Source organism: Zosterops lateralis, assembly GCF_965231275.1.
Source record: "Zosterops lateralis genome assembly, chromosome: 2".
In the NCBI taxonomy this organism is placed as follows: domain Eukaryota; kingdom Metazoa; phylum Chordata; class Aves; order Passeriformes; family Zosteropidae; genus Zosterops; species Zosterops lateralis.
The window spans coordinates 27428388-27442327 of NC_139763.1; the positions used below are offsets into that span (position 1 = coordinate 27428388).

The following is a 13940-nucleotide window of genomic DNA, read 5'->3' on the forward strand; positions in this document are numbered from 1 at the left end:
CCACCGGAAAAAGGGAGACCCAAAGCTGAGAGATGAAATAAAGTCAGAGCAAAAATATAATTAAAATTTAAAAAAAAAAAAAAAAAAAGTGGAGCAGGAAGCAGGCAAAAGGGAAAATTTAATTTACTGCTCAATGGAGACCAAGCAAAATGTGCCTTGAAGATTTATCACTGGAGAAAACCATCCTAAATATATTTGATTCAGCAGGAAATTCACAACCCAGTAGGGCACAGCAAACCAGCTGACAACAGGGACAGGTTTTTGAAATGAAGGGTTTGTATAGTTCAGGTGGTGGTTGTCATCTCCTCTGATTCATTTGCAGCCAGTCTACTTCTTGATAGACTGAATATTCACCAAGCCCTAAAGTGTCTCCAAAATGCAAATGCTGCTCAGCTGAAATGACCCAGGTAGAACTCACTACACATTACTGTCACAAATATCCTGACATTTACACAGTTCCTTTTACCTGAGGCAGAGTTGGTCATGGCCACATCATGCAAATCCATATCATAGCACTTATGGCTTGTCACTAGTGAATAATATCCAGATCTGTGCAGGCATCAACAAGAATTAATTCCACTGCTGAAGCTGTGATTACACAAGGTACAGAAGAAACAGAGCATCCTCCTCCTTTCTATTCCTTCACTCTTTTCATGATTCAAATAGCAAACTCCTGTTGTTTTCTTTGGATCAACTCTGGTTTTCACCAAATCTCTCCATTAGCTAATTAAATTTGTGACAGCAGCAGAAAATTAACACAACAAAACAAAAAAAAAAAAAAACTGGATTGATTTTTTTTTCCCCCATTTTCTGCAAAGTCATGAATTCCAGGACTGTTGCAAGAGAAGATCATACAGTGGGAGCAGGGGGGAGAAGAGTAGGAGAAGGAAAAAGGGACTTTGCGGGATGCGGGTCCTTTGCTTTTTGGTGGCAAGAGACTGTTGTGAGATCAGCTCAGCTACCTGGAAAATTGCAGCCTAAGAAATCACAGAATATTTCCAAGGCATTTGAGGCAGTAGACTTATCTTCACTCTCTTCATGCTTCTCAGCTCAGTATATCAGATTTGTACACAAGAGAAACTTATAAACCAAAGTAACAGAAATCAATGATTAAGCATTTCAGACATCAGCTATGCCCTCACCCACAGTACTGCACTACTGCAATTCTGCAGGATTGGCACTAATCTGAGATAAAGTTATAGAATTGTTCCTCTTGTAAAATGTCCTAAAATTCCATATAGGCAGGAGTGTGTTTGGAAGATACTGAACAAAGTCTATTATCTTAAGAAGGACAAAAAGATTGGCTTACAAGGGCCAGTTAATGCAGATCAAGAAGGAGCAAGTCCCTGTAGCGGAGGTACAAAATTTCAGGTGAAATTCCCCCTAACAGAAGATTGACAAACACTTCACATTCTGGATTCCTAGGCAAGTGTGAATAAGTTTGATTCTACTTATATGGTTTTCCCCTCCAGTTTAATTGAAGAAAAACGAAAGCAGGAGTTGTGGAAAGTGAATCAGGAGAACTGAGTCATTTTGGATAGAATTACAAAGTCCCAGCCTCAGTATCAGGTTCAATGATGGCATGAGGATTGGCAACAAGCTGAAAAATACATGGCCAACATTGCGAGATATCCTCGTGAGCAGCGTAAATCGCAGAGCCAAAAGGTAGCCCTGAGCTTCTGTTCTTTCCTTCACAGTTATTTCTGGATCAGAACTGCTCAGAGAGCACATTTTGCTGCACTTCTGTACCGGGGATTAACTGCACAAGGCAGCCAGCCACACAATTAACAGCCTTTCACTTAATGCAGCCACTCTTATCAAATGAATCCCAGAGCACTCTTCAGACTTTATCAGGCGATTTGTAACTGCTGTAGTTTCTACATTCAGACTGTGCACCATGGAGAAATGGCACTCTCAGAAATAATCTAAAAATTGTTGAAAAAACCAGAAGCAATTGCTTACCAGTTACCTGAGAGAAACAGCCAGACACTACAACAACATTTGAGGTGACCAGAAGGGCACATGCGTTAAGGGCTCCAAAACCTACACTGGCAAAGTAACCAGGTTCTTATTTTAATCAGTAACAGAAGTAAAGAAAATCAGCAACAAAATGACTATAGGAGGTTTTAGCAAGCTTTTCCAGAGAAAGAAAACAGATTGTCTCTTGCTTTTCCATGTCCATCTAGTGGGCTTTGAGCCCTCAAAGTCAGAAATTCCCAACTTTCCTCCCACACAAACCAGAGGGAAGCTGCAGCACTGCCCATCAAGCAAGGAGCTAGCATCAGCTTTGCCTTTACCCATCTTCCCTGTTCCCTTGGGTGCTAGGCCTCTGTGGTCCTGTGTCTTTATTTTTGAGACATGTCCTCTGTCAATTGAGTTTGAATCAGTATGTGGTTCATACTATCTGTATGTTCACCATATTCACTTCTTTACCCATTACCTCTAGCCTGAGATCACTGAAATAAATATTTTTGAAACCAATACTTTCTGAACACATGTAAATGGATTTTCAAAGGTGTAGCTCATCAAAATTCGCCTGAATCTTTGGAAGACAGTAAATGGTACTTCTTCTATCCTAGGACTATCCTTTTGTCAAATCTTTGGTCCAAGTTCAAATTCCAGAGGGCTTGTTCAGGAAAGGCAAAGCAGTCAAAAGAAAAAAAAAATTAAATTGTGGCACTGAAAACAAAAACTACCTCAGCCTCTCCCCAGTTTTTGTCTGGACACAATTCTTGAATCCAGATATATCAGTTTTACTAAAGCTTCCCAAGACTGTTTAATCAGAGGCAGAAAGCAAAACGAAAAAGCTTCAACTCAAACAGTTAAGACTTGACCAAGAAACTTCCAACTAAAAGAGAAGCTTCTACAATGAAAAAAAAAAGAGGCAGCTTTAACTGCTGTGGAGGCAACATTACAAACCAAATAATTATATAAAAAGTAGTGTTGTTGCAAATCCAGGAGCTTTATAGCCAGAAAGTTCCGAAATTACGGAAAAGTAAATATATACTGCAGCCCTTCCCACATCAGCTGTTAAGTCTGTGCTGTAATTAACAGGTACTAAAACATCTGTAAGAAGTAGTCACTGGAAAACACCTTTTCCACTCATCATTTCAGAAATGGTTAAGCCATTTTGAAGGACATTTGTCTTTTGACAAATAAGCAAACATGATGCGAATACCTGCTGCAAACCTCTTTATCAGCAGGGGAAATTCAGTAAAGTTGCACATGAAAATAGGATCAGTGGAAGTATTTGGCAAAATCTGCCATAACATCTGCTGCTCTGATCTCTCCGTGATTTTATAGTTCACTTGACACCAGTCCACAGTCAAACTTTATTAAAGTACAAGTCATACCATTCCTTGTCAAGCATTTTTCTACTCTCCTTCTGTTGCAATTGAAAACTTTTTAACTAGTCATATGTATGCTTTAACAGCAGGAAAAAGTGAGAATCTTTTTTACATAAGGACATTCCTTACCAATCCAAACTGAAGAAAGAATTTATCTGAACCAGCCTTTCCACTGGCCTGACTGAAGGAAATTGCTCTGACTCTGGTGGCTCAGGCAGTACTCATGAATGAAAGAAAAGGAGAATTCTCGTTCTTTCCTCTGGAAGAGGACAACAGCTGTGTCACCAGCAAGCACTTGTCAGCTTTCTTTGCTAACTAAGCTTTGGTGCCAAGAGAATAATCCTGAAAATAAGATACATAAGGTTATTAAATCAAGGCAGAGAGAGGTTCCTTTTTTTATATTTCTCTTTTCTGTCTGGAAGAACAATTTAAAAAACATACATCTAAATGAGATGAGGGAAAAAAGAGAAAAAACATCTGAAACAAGTGTGAAAAGTAAAATGAAGGAAAAAGAAAGAGATCATGGTAATCATGGAAAGCAAAGGAACAGCTAGAACAAGACAGAGTTCCAGAAATAGCATTATTCCAGTAGTCTCCTGTGAAAGCAATTTAGGAAGTAGCAAAGAATTCTTACTCCCTCTTGGATAATGACAGCATTTGGAAATTTTACTGTCCTTAGCCTTCCTGCTTTGTCCTTATTCTGAAAGTCAGTCCTTTTCTGGCATAGTGAACCGGGAGAATAGGGATCACAAGCCCAATTTGTGATTGCAAACATCACAAATGTATCAACATATTTTGATTTCTGTAGTTTAAGTTAAAATACTGTTGTTCCTATGCAGATGATAACTTCCAGCATTAAAAAAATGGACTTGCGAGGGTATAACCTTTTAAACTACATAGCTAAACTTAGCAAAATTTGTAAACTGAACTGTAGAATTATCAGGAGTGTGTTGGACAATCAGGTGAAAGAATTCATATAGTTTAGGATGCTAGGGGTTAAGTATTCTGCAAAAGTGTAGATATTAAGGACACTATGTCTTCAGTATAGGGAAAAAAACATGAAGCAAAATGACATAAAAGCCATTTCCCCTACAATTCCCATCAAAATTCCTTTGAGATTGTAACAGCTAGTAAAAAAAAAAGCCTAACTGGGAAAATTACTATAAGCCAGCAGTAACTGTAGCATAACTAATTGATCTGACTACAATTTGGACTTTTTTTCCACATGACAATTTTCATCTAAGTATCTAAGGTCTCTCCAGCAAGGACCCAGTTGGGTGACAGTAAATACTTCAGAGTGAGATTTTTGGAAATCTTCAGAGGCTCTGAAGCCCCTAAGCCACTTGCCACAAATGGAGGAGAGTTCTTAGCAAACCAATTCCCTCCCACTGCAGCAACACGTCCTTCTTTACTCATGATTTCATGCAATTTTTGTGTCTGTCACAGTAATTGCATTCATGGAGTGAAATTACTAAAAATACATAAAATTTGTTTCAAGCTTCCCTTTTAATAGGATTTAGCAGCTAGAAACAAGAAGAAAAAACACCACATGACTGATCAACTCTCTGCATGTTACAATCTACCACTCTGTTACACAACCATTGATGTATGGTCTAGGAGGCAGACACTTTTGTTCTGAAGCACACATTCTGTATTACTAATTTTTAATTACACTTCTCCAAAAGAAAAAGTGTATTAAAATCACCAATTATCTTAGCATAGCCAAGCAGGGTAGCAGCAATTCTCTCAGAAGGGTTACAATCAAAATCAGAACTTAAACCAGTACCAGCTATTCCTGTATTTAACATAGAATTTCATCTGCAGCCATGATGGAGGCTACACTTGGATGTACTTTCTCATGTATTTTCTCCTTTGTTATTTGCAGTATGGATCAATAGAAAATGTTTGAAATGCTATTGATTAGAACATTTTCTAAAAGACAGAAGCTCTAACATGCGAGACTGTGATTTTTAGTACTGAACTAAGAGTAGAAGTACCACCTGCCATAACCAACACCTTACAGTACAGTGACTGCCACACAACTGCAAATTCCTGGCTTCAGAAAATTGCCAGTTTCCCAGGGCAGGATCCCCAAACTCACCAAACCAGAGAGAAAAGCTTCACCATACCTAAGTGCCTGGGTCAAGAAGGAAAAAGGATTCTTTTTTGCCCAAAGCAGTAGTGGGACAGTCAGTCCAATGTGCTGCAGCAACACCCATCCTAGAGTGCATTGAGTATGTCCAGACCCTGTTGGAGGAGATGGCCACTGTGCAGTGGTCAACCACAGAGCTCCATGGCTGGATGGAGGTCATCTCAAGCCACCAGCCATGACAGGAAAGTGCCAGGACAGACAAACTTCGCTTCTGTTGTGCACCTCTGTTACAGCAATCACACTGGGCAAGCATATATGTTTCCTTCAACAGTAGCTCATTTCTATAAGAAAGATTATGAACCCTTTAAGCAAGAGTAAGAAAGTAATTTAATGAACCAAAACTTCCTTTGCTATCAGAAGGAAGATTTGGAAGCTTTAGTAGCAATTCTATTTTATAATAAAAATGTCCTGTGACCTTTGGGCTGAACTGAAACACCCTGGAGATCCCCTGCTTCACGTGGTTTTAGATTGGATCATCAGGGCACAGCTGGCACTGTAAGGGGCCAGCTATCCTTAACAAGTTATATCACTGAACCCAAAAATTTCTTATTTCCTTTTCTTCTTTAAAAGCTTCAGTTTGGGATAATAATAACCTAAAACACTTGACAATATGCCACTTCCCTTATAATTAAGTAGAAATCTGACTCTCTTCAAATCCCTGGCTCCAAAGTTAAACACTTTGCTACTGAAGCACTGGTATGATTACAAACTAAATACTTGAAACAAAAGAGAACTAAAGTACCACTTATAAAAAAGAATGTCAAGAGTTACAGGAAATGTTAATCTCTCTCAGGGTCAAGTTCTTCTTTCATTTTCACTATTGTAAATCCAGGCTAGCAGCTTTATCTTCACTGCAATTCTTGTGGATATTGTAGCCTCGCATTAAAAAAAAAAAAAAGTCAAAAAACCCTGATTAACTCATTTTGACATTTTAAAGACATCTGAACTGAGATTAACTACCAGCTCACTGCCATGAGAAACAAGAGGTCACTCCTCCCCTTTAATGCCAATCCTTGTGCCTTTCTTCCATTCTGTTTGTCTTATACTTGTGCTCTTGAAATCCTGAACAAGGTCAGCTGCAGGAGAAAAAAGTTGTTTTGTTTATATTTTTTGAAAGGAGAATAGTTTTCCAGGGCTTAATTAGCTGAATCAGTTCATTAAAGATGAATTTAAGACTAAGCAAGGAAGGAAGGAAGAAGTAAAGCCACACATTCCTTTGGTAAAGTAGAAAAACATTTACTCACTGCCTGGCAGTATTTAACACCAAAATAGTTCTCCTAAGGGTTGACAGAAACACATGAAATCCAGGAAAATGGTTGCAACTCAATAATCCATGTTGGTTACCATGGAAAAGCTATGAATATAGACACAATAAGTGTTTGTCCAAGTCAGGAATGACTAATCTGGTATTCACACACACACCCCTTTAAACTGGACAAACACCAAGTATGAGTGTATTTATTTTACTACTTTTAATATTTACCACAATAAAAGGAATATTACTTAAATATTCCCAATTTGTTGGGGGTTTTTTTTAAGCAGATTTTTTTATGATTTTAGGATAAAATTATTCACCTGGATTTCCAGGCCCAAATTTAAGCAAGAACAATGAGTTGAAACCATATTGCCTGCAGTTTTAAAAAAATGAGTTGGGCCTTCTAAAAATGTTGCACTTGTATAATTGCATTAAAAGTTATGAAACTGAAATATGAATTGTGTTTATTTTTAGTTGCTTTCTAGTTACAGAACATGCAGTGTTCATGTTTTCAAGTTTTCCTTTCCTCTTACGAAGTTAAGAAACCTTCTTTTGAAGTTTTCAGTTGATGTGGCAGCAGGAACATGAAAGAAAAGGAGAGAGAGAAAGAGCAATACCATGAAAGTTGTAATAAAACTGCAACAGTGGTGATCTTTTTTATTAGATACCAGGAAAGAAAAATACTGTGAGGCTGGTGAGGCACTGGAACAACTTGCCTAGAGAAATTCTGGCTACCCTATCCCTGGAAGTGTTTACAGCCAGGTTCGATGGAGTTGAGAGCAACCTGGTCTACTGAAAGGTGTCCCTGTTCTCAGCAGGGGGTTAGAACTAGACAATCTTTAGGGTCCCTCTCAATCCAAACCATCCTATGATTCTATGGTTCTATTATCTTTGTTCCTAATTCTATGATCTTTGTTTCCAACACTTACATTTGACTCAATTCTAACTTCACTGAAGTCACCTCAACCGCTCCATGTTTTGAATGTGTTTCTAAAACTAAATTGAAATATTTTTTTTAAGAAGGGATGTAGAATTTAACTTCTATGTATTTAAAAACTACATCAGCACAAAAGAAGAGCAAAAAAAGCATCAGTGTCAGGCAGCAATATTTAGAGGTTACCAGGACAGAGTACAGCACGATGGTTTGTTTAAACCTGTGGTTTGATCTGTCCCTTCAGTATTAAAATAGTTTCATCCCACCACACATCGTGCTGTGAAGGATGGAAATGATACCTTCACCTCAGAGTTGAGGAGTTCTGGCATAAAGTTTACTGTCACACTAATCAGAGGGTCATATTTGCACCTGACACTATTCTCACTATTTGCATCCCAAGACAAGCCAACTAAGTCACCAAGCAAATCAGCTCAGGTATAAGAAAAATTGAAACTCTTCTCTTGAGTATAACAGTTATTCCACAGTCCTCAGCTACTACCACAAATTCAAGCACATTTATGTAAGACTGGACACAGAGAACCACAGAGTTCAAGGTCCAGGTTCACAAGTCAGTGAGAGGTTGGTGCCTGAAATATCATCTGAGGATGTCACTTCCTTGACAACAAGAGGTGCAAATAGTCTTTTGCTCTTCTACAGCTGAAAAGCTGGAGTCTGAACAAACATATGAGCCACAATATGTGGAAGCACAGGAGTTTGTTGGGCTACAGGAAGGCACTGTGTAATTTGTCATCCTGAAGTTCTGTTACAGCTCTCCAATTTACAAACTCATTTCTACTGGGACTTTGTGAACAGTAACTACTAAACTATACCTGGGGGAAGATACAGCACATCAGGAGAAAGAAAACCCCCATGGTGGGAAACAAAGAGCATGTAGGAAGGAAGGTGGAGATGTGATGGTGATGTGTGGTGCTACTGTGTCAGAGGGGCAGGTAATGAAAAACTCCCATGCCTGCTGTTGTTCCAGCCCTCAAACATCATTTCTAGCTGGAGCAGCCAAAGAACAGTTAAATGAGGAAGGAAAGCTGAAATGGAACATCCTGGTCACCTCCACATCCGGCATCATCCTCTGTTTCCTTATTAACCAAATATAACCCAGATTTATTTCACTGTCATATTTTCTTTCGAATCAGCAGATTCTTTATTTTTTCAATTAAAGCAAAGCTTGCTAAAGCTGCTGGAAAACACACAAGCTCAAGCACAAGGATAATGGTTACAGTATATATGTGTATGTAGAAGTGATACACTACCACCTCCTAGCAATTCCCTGGTCTGAGAAAAAAAGCAAAAGGAGATAATACTACAAAAACCATAGGGAAGTAATAATTTTCTTATATATTTAAGTAATGCTGAAATTCAGCCTGTAGAAGCTCGACATTTACATGCACTGTTAAAGGAATAGAAGAAAATCCTTCTTTGGTATGAACAGAGATGCAACTTGTGAAGTGAATCACAGCTATCTTTCTGCAGTGTTTTCTTTCAGTATTTTTTGAGACCGTTAATAACCAAAAGGAATTCAGCTACAGATGAGAAAGAGTTTTTGCTCTTTCTTACCTATTTCTTTGTTGCTCATGACCAATAGAAAATTAATTTTACATTCTGCATCAACCAGCAAATTTTGAGCCTCATTTCAATTTTAAAACTCACAGTTCTCTTCATGAATTAAATATGGCATCTAGTAATACAATCGCTACGGTAAGGCTGGAATTTTTGTTCCAATAATACACTGATTAAACTCTGCCCTCAGGAGTTTCAGCTTTCAGCATGACAAAGGTTGCTTTGATTATCCCATGTCTGCATTATCTATGTATAAGGGCTTAAGTACAGTGCCATGATTTGGGAGGCATGTGGAATCGTGCCTGTCATATATAATCTATATGCATACACACAAATTAAATCCCATTGAGCTGGATTCCCTGGTGCCTCCCCGGAGCTCAGCTGGCATAGCTGTGCTGAAAATTGGTCCCATTCTCAGGAGACAGACAATCACTTCTTGCCTCTGCCTTCCCGCCCCCATCCTCCAGCTGTCCCTCCCGGAGCCGCTTGCTGCTTCATTTGTGCACTGCCAGCACTTTATTGCGGGAACCGCGGCCTTCAAATTGCTCCTGCCACTTCATTAACACCATCAGAAACAGAAGCATTTGCTGAACAGCATAATATTGATAATTGGTTTAATTTGGTCTCACTATCTCTGCCAGGCTTCCCTGCAACAGAAGCATGCAGAGCAAGCCTGGCCAAGCTCTTTTAACAGCCTGTATGGCACAAGTTTTATTGCACTCTTAGGCTCCTTAGTTTGAAGCTTAGCACAAATTAGAATACAAATTAACAGATTCCAGTGCAAGAGAGCCCAGCCTTAACCAGGCATAGCTTGCATCTCCCAGAGGACAACACACCTTGGATTTTGGGCCAGCTGGTACAAAGCAAATGGAGGGCAGCTATAGCCTGGCCACACTCACATAAATACGTGTGAAAACACACAAGTAAAGACAGGCAAAGAGGGTGTAAACCCTCAGGAAATACTGGTTACCCACTAGTCACAGTCTCTGCAGCTTTTCTATTTTCTGTCTCTTTTGCAGTAGTTCAATCTGTCCTTTGGTACATATGTTCTCACAGCCCTGAAAGCGAGCTTCTCGTGAAAAGTGCAAATTACTTCATCTTTGCTGCTGCTCCAATTTCATAACTGTGTTTTGCAGTACCAATACATCCTGCATCACACTTTTAGAACATACTAGTAGTCACCAGCTAAAGCATTTCAGCGTCACATCTACATCCTAGGCTAGACAAAACGTGACTGGTAGATTAAACAACATGGAAAGACACACAGATTGGCAGACACACAGTAAGGATACAGAGCACCTGACTGGTTCAAACTCACTGTCAGTGAGAATTCACATGGAGGCAGCTCTATTCACTGGACTGTGTAGGACATCAGCTGATGTGAGTCTTACTGTGAAAAATCAAAGCAAAATTTGCAAATATCAGCTAAAGAAGGTATAAAACACAGATCACATTATAATGCTAGGCATGAAAATTTGCAAAAGTTTGCAAAGCTTCAGATATGGGGGAAAATAATATTCACATTTGCTGGAAAAATCAGAGAAACAAAATTCTAGCAAATGGGTGCAAGTGCATAGAGCTAGTCTGGACTTAAGATCAATTTCAAGTACTTTAGAGATCCAATCTGAATGTTTTGAACAACGAGTTTCAGGATTTGAGTTTCTGAGCTGAAGTCAGGAGCCCGTTTCCTCTAGGCTGAGTGCAACTAATAACAGCTGTAAAAGAGTTCTGGCTGCCTGACAGGGCATACTTTCATCCTCTGACCTTTCTGAGAAAAAGAGCAAGGTTGGCATAGATGTACTGGCACATTTTTTCCATCATATAACATATTATCCTGATGTAATTAATCACTACACTGTAAACACAATTTTATTTTTATGTTTATAATTTCTCAGACTGATAAACACTTTCTGCTATGGAGTTAATAAATACATACAGTTTTTGAAAATCTTGTTTGTAATTCAGAGTTCTTGTAAAAGGAAGAATATTTTGAATGATATGTTACCTCCAATACCAAAGATAGACACTGGAGTTTGACATGCTTGGGCTCCATGTTCTGTGCAATGAACATTCCCAATACAAAATACATGGCCTACATATGAAACCAACCAGGAAGTGAGGGGAAAAAACTTGGGAGCTTAAATTATCTGCCAAAATAAAATATCCTGTTTACAAAGGCGCTCACACATTTTCAGACGGAAAGCAAATCAAAAACCACAAGCCTTCTTTTGTTGGCTAAGTATGGTTCTATATCTTAATTAGATAATCAAATTTAAATAACGATGTTTGCCTCCAGTTTAGAAGTGTTGTTTTCTGACCACACTTGTAAATGGCAAACAGCTCAAGCCACTAAAATCAAAAGGGAGGCTAATTGTATTAGGCTAAAGCATGCAAAGGGCTTGACTTTACAAGCCTTTCACATACAGAACTCCGACTGCCTACAGGATCAGAGTCTTACATGTTTATCTGGGACCTTCCTAGTCCTTTCAGTTCTATTTCTTATGCTTGAAGAGCTAGGTTGCCATCTGGCATAGGCTTGCAGCAGCTGCACAAAATAAACTCAAGCAAAACATATCGGCACAGGAGTAATTAACAATTAGAGTGGGCAAGTACTGCACATTACTTTATCTAAACAAAAGCTCGTGGGGAGTCCACACTCTTAAGTACATCATGATCATGTACCACCCTTGCAGTTGCAGAATTTATTCTTCAACCTTAGAGGTCTGGAGAATGCTTCATCCAAACCATTACTCCCAAGTATATTTTGGGCTAAACTTTTAAGATTAAGTTTTGATCTTAAACTATGAATGCTCCAGTGTGTGTGTGTGTGTGAATACAAAAAATACATAAAAACTGGAAAAGCTTTTTTTATAAGTTCAGTAAAATGCCTGGATTTTTTTTGTTTGTTTGTTTACTTGAATTTTGTAGTACTTTCAAAGCTGCCCTCTAGTAAGCATTCTGTTTAACCTAAAATACAATTTGACCCAATATATGCAATTGAAGAAATAAACTTATTTTATAGAATAAAACAATAGCCAGTTCACAAGCTGGAAAAGGTATTTAATGGCTTTAGAAAGACTGGCAAATTATCAAGTATCATTATATTGTTCACAAAAGTGACTGGGATATTTGCAGATCTTTCAACGTGCATCTTGGAATGTACATTGAGCAAATCTCTCAACTAAACACAGAAAATAATTTGGGGTGGAAAAGATCTCAAAAATCAAGTCCAATTACAAGTCACAACCACATTGCCAGGTCCACCACTAAATCATGTCCCCAAGTGCCACATTTACGCATCTTGAGAATACCTCCAGAGATGGTGACTCCAATACTTCCTGGGCAGCCTTTTCCAATGTTTGTCAAAGCTTTTTATGAAGAAATGTTTTCTAAAATGGAGTCTAAACGCCCCCACAACTTGAGGCCATTTTGTTTTGTCCTATTGCTTATTGTTCTTTTGTCCTATTGTTACCTGGAAGAAGAAATCAACTCCTACCTCCTTTCAGACAGTTGTAAAGAGATGTAAGGTCCTCCCTCAACTTCCTCATTTCCAGGCTAACCCTCAGTTGCTGCTCATAATATTTGTGCTCCTGACCCTTCACTAGCTCCCTTGCTCTTCTCTGGACACTCTCCAGCACCAGTGGAAATAGTGAGGGGCCCAGAACTGAACACAGGATTTGAGGTGTGGCCTCACCAGTGCTGAGTACAGAGGGACAATCCCTGCCCTGCTCCTGCTGGCCACACTATTGCTGATCCAGGCCAGGATGACATTGGCCTTCTTGGGCACTTGGGCACACACTGGTTCATGCTCAGCCACTGTCACCAGCAGGTCCTTTTCCACTGGGCAGTTTTTCAGCCACTCTGCCCCCAGCCTGCAGTGCTGCAGGGGGGTGTTGGGACGCAAGCACAGGACCCAGCTTGTTGAGCCTTGGCCTTGACCCATCAATCCAGCCTATTCAGATCCCCCTGGAGAAACTTCCTATCCTCCAGCAGATCAACACTCCCATCCAATTTGGTGTCTTCTGCTGAGGGTGGACTCTGTCCCCTCATCCAGAATATTGATAACAATACTGAACATATCTTTGTAAGTGGAGGAAAAACCAGTTTTCTCCTTACATCAAAGAAGTACGTGCTTTCTAAGATTTAGGTAAGGAATTTTTATCCCATGAAAGTGAAATGCATAGGTCCTTTAAAGTCCAGCTACTTGTGACTTGCTTGCAGAGTGACCATGTCAATCTGACTGTGGCAAATGTGTGAAGTACTAGAAAGCGGTTTTCAAATCCTCAGTTTCTACAAGGCCAAACAATCTAACTTAGTTGAATCTAGTAGGACTAAAAGCACAGACACTGGACTGAGTTCATTCAGAAGAGAGCAAAGGCTGTTTAGATTTGAGAGACTGGACAGGAAGAGAGAGAAAGTTGCCCCATGCATGTAGCTTTGTGTTTAGACAGGACTACCAACTCTAGTCCCTTTAATCACCTCTCCTTCTCCTGCTTTGGACATTACACTAGAACTTCACACATGCAGCGACCATTACCTGTGATTCTTGTGCAGAGCAACCCTGGTCTGTATGTACAAAGGAATCGATCTCACAGGTACATCAAGTTCTACTCATATATGATAACTGATGGATTTTGGACACTTGGCATTACCATGCTTAGAGCAAATATATGTCCT

The 13940-nt window shown here is 39.3% G+C and overlaps 1 protein-coding gene across 1 annotated transcript in view; it reads right to left on the bottom strand.

Moving 5' to 3' along the window:
- RASA3 (RAS p21 protein activator 3) overlaps positions 1–13940 on the bottom strand; it is a 171438-nt gene that overhangs the window by 149841 nt on the left and 7657 nt on the right. The window contains exon 2 of the mRNA XM_083854658.1: positions 10582–10653. The gene's annotated coding sequence lies outside the window, so the exon portion shown is untranslated. The remainder of the gene's footprint in view (positions 1–10581; positions 10654–13940) is intronic.